The sequence below is a fragment of the Anas platyrhynchos genome, chromosome 1 (assembly GCF_047663525.1).
Source record: "Anas platyrhynchos isolate ZD024472 breed Pekin duck chromosome 1, IASCAAS_PekinDuck_T2T, whole genome shotgun sequence".
Lineage (NCBI taxonomy): Eukaryota > Metazoa > Chordata > Aves > Anseriformes > Anatidae > Anas > Anas platyrhynchos.
The window spans coordinates 35,950,233-35,962,906 of NC_092587.1; positions in this window are offsets into that span (position 1 = coordinate 35,950,233).

Here is a 12,674-nt window from a genome sequence, read left to right on the forward strand (position 1 = left end):
GCTCCACTTTTGCACATTTTGTTGGCAGTGTGAGATCATTTCAGGCTAGACGAGGGGCTGGCCCAGGCACCCCAGCCTGCAAAATGCTGTTTCTGCTGTGCTTAATCCTAAAATCAGCGTGCAGCAGTTACCACGCATTTAAGAAGAACCACAAATGTTTCCAAGCCTTCCTCTGATAAAACCATATCAAACCACATCGGCTCGCCACAAATAAGCAGGGAGGACAGGCGGTGCTGGCAGTGGCAGTGGAGGCAGTGGATGTGAACAGGGTGAAAGCATAAAAAGGTGTAGGAAGGCTTGAGGGAAAGCAAGCTCCATGCCTGTGCTTCTTTTGGGGTTGTTTATAAGCAACAAATCAAAGGATCAGATCAGCCTCATGCTGCTCCCTGCTTCGTGGGTTCAGAGTTGTCGCTGTTTTACCCGAGGTCAGTGAGGAGCTGATCCCATGCTGGTGTCTACCCCCGTTGTAGCCCAGGGTGCATCCAGAGGCAGCCTTCCCCTGGGGCAGCTTCTCAGCCTTCAGCCATCTGATTCTGGCACTACACGGTGCCAGCTGCTGTCACTATGAACTTAATTAGGCTTTTTGTTTGTTTGTTTGTTCGAACACCACCTTTTTAATAATGTTTTTGCTGCAAAGTACTCCCATGTAAGCTCTAAGATGTACGTGCTCCCTAAACTAAAGTTATCAGTCTTGTGAAAATTACTCCTATGAGATTCAAACAGCATTCCTGAGAAAGGCTACAGACACACCCCCATCTCTTTCCTGCTTGCAACTGAAAGGTAAGTGACATTCATCGGGCATAAAGCTCTGAATTATCCGTAGAGGAGACGACAAACCTTTGTGGTGCTTTCAGTGCCACCAACAGTTCAGACCTCTGGCTGGAAGGGCCTCTGGTTTGGTCACACATCGCAGGCCAGGAGACTGCGTCACCCGCGTGTGACGGTGCCTGGAGGGGAGCCACAGCCGCTGTGATAGCGAGGTGGTGCCTCTGTGTAGGTCTGCCCAGCTCTCCACTCCTCCTGGGTTTTAAATCAATCTCTGTCAGTAATCTCCCTCTGTCAGTAATGGTTTCTCTGCTGCGTGTGTGCACGCGTTGCTTTCTCTTCCTAATGGGTCCCTTGGCATTTCCAAGTGACACACAGGTGTGAGTACGGGTCAGGACTCAAAGGCAGGAGACAGTGAGAGCAGATACACCACAGAAGTGGAGAAGTTTGGTCAGCAACATGCTGGCTTATTCGTAGAAGAGTAGGAGAGGTCTCTAGGTCTCTAGCAGCCGTTCAGCACTGGTACAGAAGTGCAATATTAAAATGTTCACAGACCATTGATTCACAGCGTGCCTGCAACCAACCACACGTGTTCAACGAGAGCAGAGCTGCATGAAGAGCGAGCTTGGAGCTCCAGACACTGAAAGTGCTGCTAGAAATCTTATAACTGTTTAATTGTTTCATGACAGGGATTTGTAATTGCAGTTTTCCTCACCCTCCTAATGACACTAGTAAGCTTTTCAGCCAGTTGCAACAAGGCTGCCTGCTGTCTGGCCCCCAGCACTCTAGGAGAAGAGGCCCCTCTCCCGAGGGAGCAGACAGGCCACGGTGTGTTTGGCAGAGGGACAGGAGACACGTTGCTGGTGGTGGACACGTTCCCCAGTCCATGCTGGATCTCTCCCCTGCCCTTGGTCCATGCCCTGGCTTTCCCTGTTCAGACAAATTCCCGGTAATCTAGCTGTGCTCACTAGATGCCACTGTTGCTCCACACGAAGCCTGCCATGTGGCTAAACTACAATCCCGAGGAAGGGCACTACACACAGCTTAGTGTTTACAATTTATTTTAATCCTTGATCAGGTGTGAAGCAGTTACCCAGTCATCCACCCTTGTTTTCGCACTGCTCTGTTGGACTCCTCGCATTGACCAAAGTACAGACAGCCCAGCAGTGTGTCTTGTGAAAAAATGCCTACAGCAATACAGTAAAACACCAAAAAAGGCTTCTCAGTTAGTGGTAAAACGCATTTTATCTCTGGGGAAGGAGCTGGCAAACACAATTCAGGTGGCAGGCAGGTGAAGGAAGCTTGCCAAGTTCACTGTGTGCCTCGTATGAATTTACTTTGTCCTAAGAGTGGGTCAGCAATAACCATCAGACACAGTCAGCGATGAATCAGCTGTGGTCCTGTCTCGGGGTTATTTCTATCATAATTGCTGGTGTGAAGCTGTTCAACCCTAATGCTTAAAAAAAAGTGTTGTTGTTAAATTTCTGTAAAAACAAAACTTAGCTAAACTAATAGTAGCCCTTCTCAGTTCCTCACTGCCCTACCCTGAAGGCCTTACTCTTTCAACCCCTGAGTGATTTCCAAGCCTCTGTGTTCAGGTCTCTCACCTGTGGATCCTCTGCCTTGAAGAATTACTTGCCCCCTCTGTCCACCTGCAGTTCTGTCCTCAGCAATTAGGACTTTCTCAGGTCCACGTGTGCACCAGCTTCCTAGCAAAATGAGAGAAGCATTTCCAACAGTACTTTTATTTTCTTCCTCATATACCTCAGGGATGTCCATGATCAGTGTCCTTGAGCCCGAGCAGTTCCCATCCTGCTAAGCAGCGTCTTAACTTTTGAGAGTTGTCTATTTGAGGGCACAAGGGGGTATTTTCTCTGTCTCTTTTGTGGTGGCACCACTGCAGACTCACAGCCAAGTTCCAGGACACGAGGACACGGCTGTGTGCCCTGTGCACAGGGTGAATGGGTTTCATCCTCTGGGCTGTGGGTTCATAAGGGTGAAAGGGGTGGAAGACATTGACCTCTTCTAAAATTGCAGGCAGCAGTGTTATTGTTTAAAAAAGTAGAGATAAAGGGGTCTGTGCATCCACTGGAAAGGCTGCCAACCAGAAACGGGTGGCAGAGGGAAATGTGAGCACCTGCTTTTGTTTAGATTTTACATTGTGGATTACATATATATATTATAATACACATTATATATATATACACACACATTATATAAAAAGAACACAGAACTCCTCTGCGGGGAATAATCTCAACATGGGAGTTATGCAGATTAATGAAAGAAAGCTTGAAAGATATCAATGCTATAATTTAAATATGCGTCCTACGTTAAGGATAACCCCTAATAGGTCTCCCGTGTCATTTCCCAACCTGCTCTCCATTTCAGTGAGTAAAAAAATGAGATCTGGGCAACTCTGACCAAGGAAAAGACCGGCTGTGCTTTGGTCAGGCTGAGCTGAAGCGGCTGCAGGTGCTGAGATGGTAGTTGGAAAGAGAGCACAGGTGGGTAAGAAAGGGAGTACCAGAAGACATCCTTTTCTAGCCTATATTTTGAGTATACAGGTTTTCTCCTTTAAGGACACCCATGTACCTCATGTCACAATGTCACCACACGAGTCTGGGCAGGAGGCTGAGGGCCGACCCGTGCCATGGGGCTGGTGGGCCACACGCCACAGGTGGGCCAGGCCTGCCCCAGCCTCCCTGGTGCTGTGAGGGGTTGGAAGGAGGCCATGTGGGTTACTTCCACTTAGCATTTATTTAAAAGTAGCAAAATAAGTAATTTTCATTTCCTTCCTCCTTTCATTCCCTCCTTTCATGCCTAAGTGGTTTAACAGCATTTCCCAAAGCTGGTAAAAACTTGTGCAGTGCAGTATCCAACCTGGATGTAATGTGTTGCTTGTCCAGCTTTCCATTTCATATATATTTTTAATTTTCATATATATTTTGAATTACTTTCTCAAAGTTTGTGGTGTGTCTGCAGCTTTCCAGGGAAGATCGTGAAAGAGCTTTGTGATTTACCTCTGTACCAACACGCTGTGGTGACCTGCATGTACCGTCTGGAGAGGAACAGGGCCATGTTGACACCTACACTTCTACCATGAACTAGATACTACTTTGCTTTTCTTTTTTTTACATTTTTTTTTTTTTTTTAGTCTTTCTGCTATGTTACATGCTCTCACAGTTAGATATTGACTCAGCCAAAAAAAAAAACCTTTTTTAATTGGATGCTCAGCTGCTAGTATCAGGTACGTATAGCTACATCTGCTATACCAGAAGATAAACTACCTCAGTTTTCTTCACAAAACTAAACCAAAACCAGCTTGTTTATGGATGTCTTACATCTCTCTTAACTATGAAGAAAAGTTCAAGTTTTTTTGTTTGTTTGTTTGTTTAAATTTGGATATTAGAAAGAAAAAAACATTTCCCAAAGTTCTTACCCCTACTTTGAACCTGGATGTCTTTGAAGACTCAGTGCACAATTTCTTATATTTTGGTGTGAAACATAGTGCTGTCCTCAAACATGAAGACACCAGTGATCATTCAAATTCACAGCAGCAAATAAATGACCTGCCTTTTAAAAGCAACTTTTCTCAAATAAGAGCCAGAAGCTGGAAAGAAGCTAAGTACATATCTAAGACTATATTTCTACACTCACTAGAGTCATTCCAGTAAAATTAAAGTCATTTGAGGGAATTACTACACACATAATATCACTGTAGAGCTACTTGAAAGTTAAAATCACTCAGTCTCGGTTTATTTCAGTGCTACAAATGACAGGCTCGGAGAAGGTGGATGCGCTGGGATGTTGCTGTCACTAGAACTGTGTGAATGGCAAACGAGTGAAGCACAGCTATTTTTCTTTCAGAGGTGTGTTCTGCTTTGAGGTGCTGTTGGAGGATATGGAAAGCTTTGATGAAGGTATTTTGACAGTGATGTAGAGAGCCATCACATGTGTGTAGAAACGAAAAGGAATTCCTTCTTTTACCTTCTCTTTTTCTAGCACAATGGATGGACTAATTGGAAATTGGATTGCTAAAGTGAATCATGACTATTCACCAGCTTTTAAACTCCATCCAGGATCAAAGAACAGAGGGTAAGTCCCACTTGCTCTTCTGTTAGGCAGAACACGTGGCTACACGATTTTCCAGCTCTGCCCTTCACAGATGGAGATCGTTACAGATGAAATGTATTCTTTATGTTGTTTTGCTCACTATTCCCATGCAGAGATGGACTAGGGTGGAGAATGCCTCGTACAATGTAGCCCTGAAATCATAACCCTCAGAAGAAGTGTTGCAGTATGAATGTGTTGCCTGGTTTTATACCCAGGCTCCCTTCTCAGCTTTTGAAATCATATACAGCATCGTTGCAATCCAGCAGCTGTGTCATGGCATCTTGATTTAAGTTCAGGCCACCTCAGGATGGGAAGAGGATGTCAGTTTAGGTCCCTAGCTACCTTCAGATGGTGCTCTCAGCTCAGGCAGGGTGGACTCCTTCTTCCACCAGTGTTTGGAAGATCCTTGGGGCTATCAAAGGGAGCTGAGACGTGACAGCAAGATGCCCCTCGCCTGTCCTCCTGGGGCGCAACGTGTCTCTAAACCAGTCCAAGCTTCCAGCTTGAGCTGTGGGTTTTACACAGCTCTTTAGTTGTGACAACTGGTCTGTGGGATGCCTCCCTCTATGCTGTTGCCATTTTTTTTGGAGGAAACAGTGAGCTGCTCTTGAGGCTGGGAACACTGCCCCAGCAGACAAGAACCTCCTTTTCCTTCATTTTCTGGAAGTTCTTACCAGAGAACATGACTTCAGGGTGAAGTACAGGAAATCTGCCTCCCCAGCTTTATCCTCACAACGTCTTTTAGTGGCTTAGACCAGAGATCCAGACAACACAGCAGTGGCCGCAGGAGGCTGTGCAGGATGAGGGAGGAAGGAGGAGGATTTATGGGGAAAGAGCATCCCATCGGCATCAAGACAGCCAAAACCCATCACCATCAATAACAGCCTGTGGGGAGTGGATGTCCCAGGAGTGGCATCCAGCTCCAGTGGCAGCTGATTTTGGGCCACCCTGATTTACCACATCAGGCTTTAGTCTGTGACCAGAGTACCAAAGAGCAGAAAGTTTAGAAGAAATTGGAGTACTGTTTGCTGCTGATGAGAGCGAAGTGGAAAAATATAACCAAGATGATAAGCAAAATCCCTTTATCTGCCAGTTACAAACCTCCAAGCAGAAAAGCTGAAGAACTACACAGAAAAAAGTCTCTGCAAGGTAGCAGAGACTTGTAAAAAAAAAAAAAAAAGAAAAGAAAAAATGGGAGTTGGCAGGATGATTTTGAGCACTGCCTTCTGTCCCATTAATCAACATCAGATGATGTATGTATAAAAGAACAGTGCTGAATGAAACAAGACCAGTTTGATCCCAAAAAGTGGAGTATAAAGCTGACAGGAAAAATGGAATAATATTTCATAAGGAAGGTGGCTGAAACATTCTGGGTGGATTTTGCTAGATTTAGTGAAAGTGAAATGAAGTTAAAAAAATTTTCAAGCAGTGTCAACAAGACCTCATGCTCACATTTTTTATTAAACTTTATGATTTTTAGTTTCTATTTTAACAATGTTTACATTATGTGGTCTAACTCAAATCATATGTTACATGTTACTTAAAAGACACACACACACCAAAAACATACACACACACACAAAAAAAGATTAGTTGACTTGGGACATCCCAATATTGTGGCATTTTAATTTCTGGAGAAGTGTTGGGGTTTTCTGCTCCCAAAAATTCATTTGTAAAGAAGGGAAGAGGAATTTGTCCTTCCCTCCGTTTGGCATGCAACACACAAGTGCCTTTCTGTAAACAGCAGACTCATTTGAGCAATAAGCAACCCACACAACAGGCTGGCTTCTGGCTTTTGCTAACTGGAGTCTGAGGGCTAAGTGCAACAAAAACTTGAGTTGCTCACAGAATAGCTACTCTGATTCAGCTGAAACCTGAAGCAGATTTTGGTCCTTCTTAGAAAATGCTTGTACTTTTTTTGTTGGTTGTTGTTGTTTCTAACAAAGACAGAACTGAACCAGTCTCCCAAGCTGAGATGCTCAGAGATGTCCAAAATGAGATGTGACTGGCAAGAATACAATACACAGATTAATAAGGAAGTCATTAAAGGACAGAGAAGCCCTGAAGGGATGGAGTGGCTTTTAGTTTGAGGAAGAATAGGTACCTAAGCTCTCGTTTTGCATTAAATTTTACCCTTCCTTTCTGCAGTAAGCCATAAGTCAACTGTTTGCTGTGACTTCATCAGAAAACAATCTCTCTCTTTTCTTTCTTGCTCATAGGCATCTTGGGCTCAATAGAAAGCTTTCTGACTTGGATCCAACTGTTTGCTCAGTTTAGAGGAAGTTTCTGATGCTATTCAGTATTTCACAATGGCACCAAAAGGAAATTTATCAGCACAGGGACTCTACTTAATTAACAAGCTGCCAGAAACACCCCTGAAACAGGAGAGGAGAAAGGCTATTGCAAGGCACAGCTGGGATGTCAGTAGGGGTGGTGAAGAAAGATTACACCAGGGAAGGAGGTGTCCTGCAACATGGAAGTAAGAAAAATGGAAAGGAATGACCACGTATCTGAAGAATAAAATAAAAAGGCAACAACGAAAACAAATTACTCAGTTTTTCCACCCTTTCCTCTCTCTTGCTTGCCTGTTGAGTCAGACACCTAGACTCAGTGCAGGCTAAAACAGAGTGTCTTTGTTACACATGAACGTGTCTTCTTCTTATGCCTAAGACTCTTTGACAGGGATATGTGCATCTAGGGATGCTTATCCTCCACTACCATTGCCCAGGGCAATTGTAGCTCCCTGTTATATGGCTTGAAGATGCTGTGCATTGCAGAGCTTCTCTCTCTGTCCTTTCTAGAATTTCTGTCTTGCTCCTAAGTACCCCAAAACAACAGATGATGACACGTACTCCAGAAAGCAGACTTGGGCTCCCAACTTGTTTCAGACATATGTCCTGGGAAATGAACTGCAAGGAGCCACTGTAAGGAGCTAGACCTGAAGTTCCCACCCAGAAAAGCTGGCAGATCACACGGTGAACAGCAAGGCTTATCTTACGCTGCTTTGATCTGCCTCCAAAAGACCCTTTGTATAGCATCACGTCACAGATATCTTCAGGTGGTCAGGCCATGGCTGGAAGAGAAATCAGTGCATCTCTGCTTCCCACAATTCTTTTCCTGAGAACTTGGAAAGTCTTGGTCACAAAGGACTAAAGGTGAAGGGTTTTTGGAGGCATTTATAGATAGTTTCCTCTTTTATAGAGACCTTTTGCTTTTTGAAGTTCACACAAAACTGTGCCAAGGCTATGAGCAGAAAAACCATAGGACATAGCATCAAGGAAGTATGTATTTATTAACTACATTCCCTTGTGATATTTCTTATCCATGTGGGATTTGCACTTGACTACTTGACTCTTTTGAGTCACCTGTTTCTATGAATCTGCAGTTTGCTAGTACAGTGTAATACAGCAGTCTCTAGTTTCCTCTCCAAAGCTTTCAAGTGTAACTTAACCTCCAAGGACAGTAATTGCAAATGGTGCCTTTTTTTTTTTTTTTTTTTTTTTTTTTTTTAAGGTTAAGTCAGGCTCCTCAAGCAAATCCTCTGGGGTGGGGTTGTTGTTTGATTCCCATTCTAATTTCCATCATGCCTATCTCATTCAAACATTCAAATTCAGATAAAACCTTAATGTTTCTATCCCTTGCAAAACACACATCTTTTGAAAAGTTTTATTCTTTAGGAGTACAATCCTGTTAAAATCTCTACAGCAGATTCTGTAGGTAGGCTCACTTTCTGTAGCTAACTGAGCTGGAAGATGTCACCTTTGTCTCAAGGTCTGCTGATCACCTGGAGAACATACCAGGAAAATATCCCTGCATTTGTCCCATTCTTAAACTCTTCCCTAGACGTCTCTGGTCTCTGGGCTAGAGGAACTCTGGGGATAATTCAATATAGCTGTTACTATGAATTTCTCTTCTATCATTAAATATCTTTCCTCTGACCCAGAATCATAAAAAAAATCAATATTTTTTGCTCCTTTTTTCTTCCTGCTTCTCCTTTTGCCAGGGGTGGAGATCTTGTTCTTGGTTAAACCTCTACAGTTGTTCAATGCTTTTAAATAATTCAGCTTTCTTTAGGACTCTCCATTTCATGATTTCTACTCACAAACTTGTCTCCTGGTTCCCTGTTTCTGGCTGTACTCTTCCATTTCCATCTCAGCCTTTTCACCATGTGTCATTCCTTGGTATTATGATTAAAGGTAGCTGTGGATGGAAACCTATAATTAAATACTTAATTAAATAATGCGTAACAAGTATATAATATAACAATTGACATGACAGAAGCAATGAACAAAATAGCTCCTCATAGATGAAGGAAGGTCATTCACCCTTTTAACACTATTGCTTAGTCAGTCTTCTCATTAGCAAACTGCTATAACTAGTCTTTACCAGAATGTTTGATAGGCTGTTGTATTTTAGTCCTCTTGTAGAGACAAATATTCCTGGAGGGTTATCTACTGGAAAGGTTGTTTCAGTTTTTGTTTTACTCATTGTCAGTCACTACTGAGTAAGTTATTCATGGTTATTAATATTATATCATCTACTCTAAATGTAAATAAATAAAGAAATAATCTTTTTTTGTTCATTTGTTTTGATTTGCTGTGTTTTGTTGTATTTTGTTAAGGAATGAGCTGCACAGCTGTTGAGTGATCTCTGTATATCATGATTTCTATCCTTAGTATTGGTGATACCATAGTACACTAGAAGAATCAACAAAAATGGCATTTCTTTATGTCAGGCGTGATACTGATAGTAAATAACAACAAAAGAAGTTGCAGTACAGTCTGAAGATTACAAAGATAGAACTTACTGGAGTTTTACCATTGGAGAGAGACATGCACAGCGAAGTTAGTTGGCTTGTTCTGTACGGCACAGTGAGCCAAAGCCAACAAGAAGCAGAACCCAGCCACTGTCATTTGCAGACTCACATACAAACATAAAAAAAAAGTTTCTTTGCTTCAAAAACAACCAATTCAAAACAAAAAACATTCCTCTTGGGTACAAGCTAGTAACCTCTAGTGTCCATAAGTGGCACTGTCTTTTTAGAGACCTTTACCATTTTGTAATAACTGTGGTATTTTGTTCCATCCAGTGTCTGATTAATTGTGCATTTTTTTTTGCTTGGATACTAAAGCTGGAACTATCAATTTTATATATGTTTATTTACTTTTAAAAAGCACATAATTTAGTTTTCAGTAAGATGTGCCCTAGCCCCAAGAGTTCTGCATTCAGTCACGCTTCTGGCATGTCAGTTATAATTTGCTTTTTCACAGTATCTGGATAGTCCTCTATCTTGTATGAATAAACCTATTTCTCCTGAGTGTGTCTTAACACAAATCTGTTGTTCTAATCCCTGGCCTTTGAAATGTAAGCTATACACAAACTGTTCTGTTGTGTGCAATTTCTAAAAACAGAATGTTTCAAGTTTATTACTTTTCTAGCTTTAACTAATTTCCCTCAGCTTAGACTGTTTCTCAGCCCCATAGTCCTTTATTGTAATGTTTCCACTTTTTCTATAAAATTCAATTGAAAATCCTTTGTTGGAAAAACAAAGAAAGGTCATTCCTTGTCATCACACCATTGTGGTCATAAGAAGACCATGATATTTCAGAACTCAGGAGTAAAATTGAGTAGAAGATGCAGATTTTGACTTGAGATTCTGACTATGTCTCCGGTGAGGCAGATATTCTCTGCTGATTTCAAGGCTTGATGGAAAAGGAGATTATCTGAGTAGGAATCGCCATCTGAACTTATTAAAAGAACATGCTTTCAAACTCCTTGAAACTATGTAAGTGCTGCCAATGGCATAAATAAACGAAGTATTCTTTTTGTTAAATGTTAATGAGCATTGTGGTTATTAATTAGTCATTGCATTTCCATTTTAGTAAGTCCATCTGTAACTGAAAAGGGAGAAGTTAGGCTTAGCTATGTGCCTTGGTGACCAACTTTTGTTATGCTTCATCTCTAAGGTTTTCAAAAAAAGCTAAATTTTGCATTCTTTGAGGAGAGAGAACTTCTATTGGAGCAACAGTTGGTGCTAACAGTTTCTCAGATTTTGCCATTCTGTTAATGATATGGTTGAAATCCATATCATTGAAATCCACCCAGCATTGTTTTCTTATGAAGCCTGATTTCCAGGCATGGAAAATCTCTTCAGACAACAGCAGTTTCAGTGGCTAAATATCTGTTAATAGTATGGTAGGCCTTATTTTCTGTGTTTATCTAGAAGGAAATCTGTAACAGTGGCTCAGAGAAGACATGCCTTCCAATAAATAGATGTAGTTTTGCAAGTATGTACATAAAATCTTAGCTTTCCTTGCCTTAAACTATCTATAGATAGGCTTTAGTTTTCACAACTCATCTCTGAAGTTCCCAGCTTTTAGTCTTGGCCCAGCAAGTATGTAATTAATTTAGGCAAATAGAAACTCTTTCAACAATAAGGCTGAGAGAAGCCCAGTTCAGAGGAACCTGTACACCAGCTGTAGAGCATAATCTTATAATGTGAAGAAACTGGTTAAAAAAACATTCAAGTGATTATGAGAAGCCCTGTGGCTGGGCCCTGTAGGAGGCCCAGCCCTGTAGACATGTCCTGAGGAGATCTTGTCCCCTCAGCCAAACAGTCATTTGTTTCTTAATCTGCCCTGTGAATTGTGCTGTGCCATGTAAATGAGAAATTTGGGGGTTAGGTGATTTGGAAACCTGGATTCCAACAGGATTTACTGGAAGAAACAATATCAGTAACACTAACTGGCGTAAGAGAAAAGATCTAGCAATTGCCCTCAAGACTCAGATAATGCCTCCTGCTGTCTTTGTGGTTTCTAAGGCTCTCAAGCCTCGTGTTTTCTTTCTCTTAGTCATTGCTGAAAAAATGATAGCTGGAGCAGGGCTGACTACAGAACCTGGCAGTACTGGAATGTGATTCTCCCGTCTTCATTAACATCTATATATTTAATCCAGTTCTAATTCATTTATGGTGTGTCATGGTCCCTTGGCACTGTTACAGTATCTTAACCATTTGCCAGTAAAGCAAAGCAATGTGACTTCGCAGCCTTGGGATCTGTTTTCTCACTCTACTCTGCTGGTGCGGCCTCACCTCAAGCACTGTGTGCAGTTTTGGGTGCCACAGTATAAGAAGGGCATAAAAATATTAGAGTGTGTCCAAAGCAGGGCAACAAAGGTGGTGCAGGGTCTGGAGGGGAAGATGTATGAGGCTGAGGTCCCTTGGTTTGCTCAGCCCAGAGCAGAGCAGGCTGAGGGGAGGCCTCATGGCGGCCTGCAGCTCCCTCACGAGGGGAGCGGAGGGGCAGGCGCTGAGCTCTGCTCTCTGGGGACAGCGACAGGACCCGAGGGAATGGCATGGAGCTGGGACAGGGGAGGGTCAGGCTGGGGGTTAGGGAAAGGCTCTGCACCCAGAGGGTGCTCGGGCACTGGGACAGGCTGCACAGGGCATGGCACTGAGCCTGCTAGAGTTCAAGAAGCATTTGGACAATGCTCTCAGATCCATGGTCTGATTTTTTGGGGTGGTCCTTTAGGGACCCAGGAATTGGACTCGATGATCTTTGTGGGTTCCTTCCAACTTGGGATAGTCTATGATTCTGTAATTTTTTTTTCTGCTAGCTTATGCAGATCAGTAGTAATTATATTATCTTCTTCAAAGGGGTGGTCTACATCCCACATGGTCAGGGAAAGGAAAAATGGATCTGGGGAGCCATAGCATTTCTCTGGGTGTCTATGGGCAAGAAATCCTGCCAGTGGACATTTGCCAAGGGCTTAGCTTTCCTTTGAAAGGGTGCTGACTG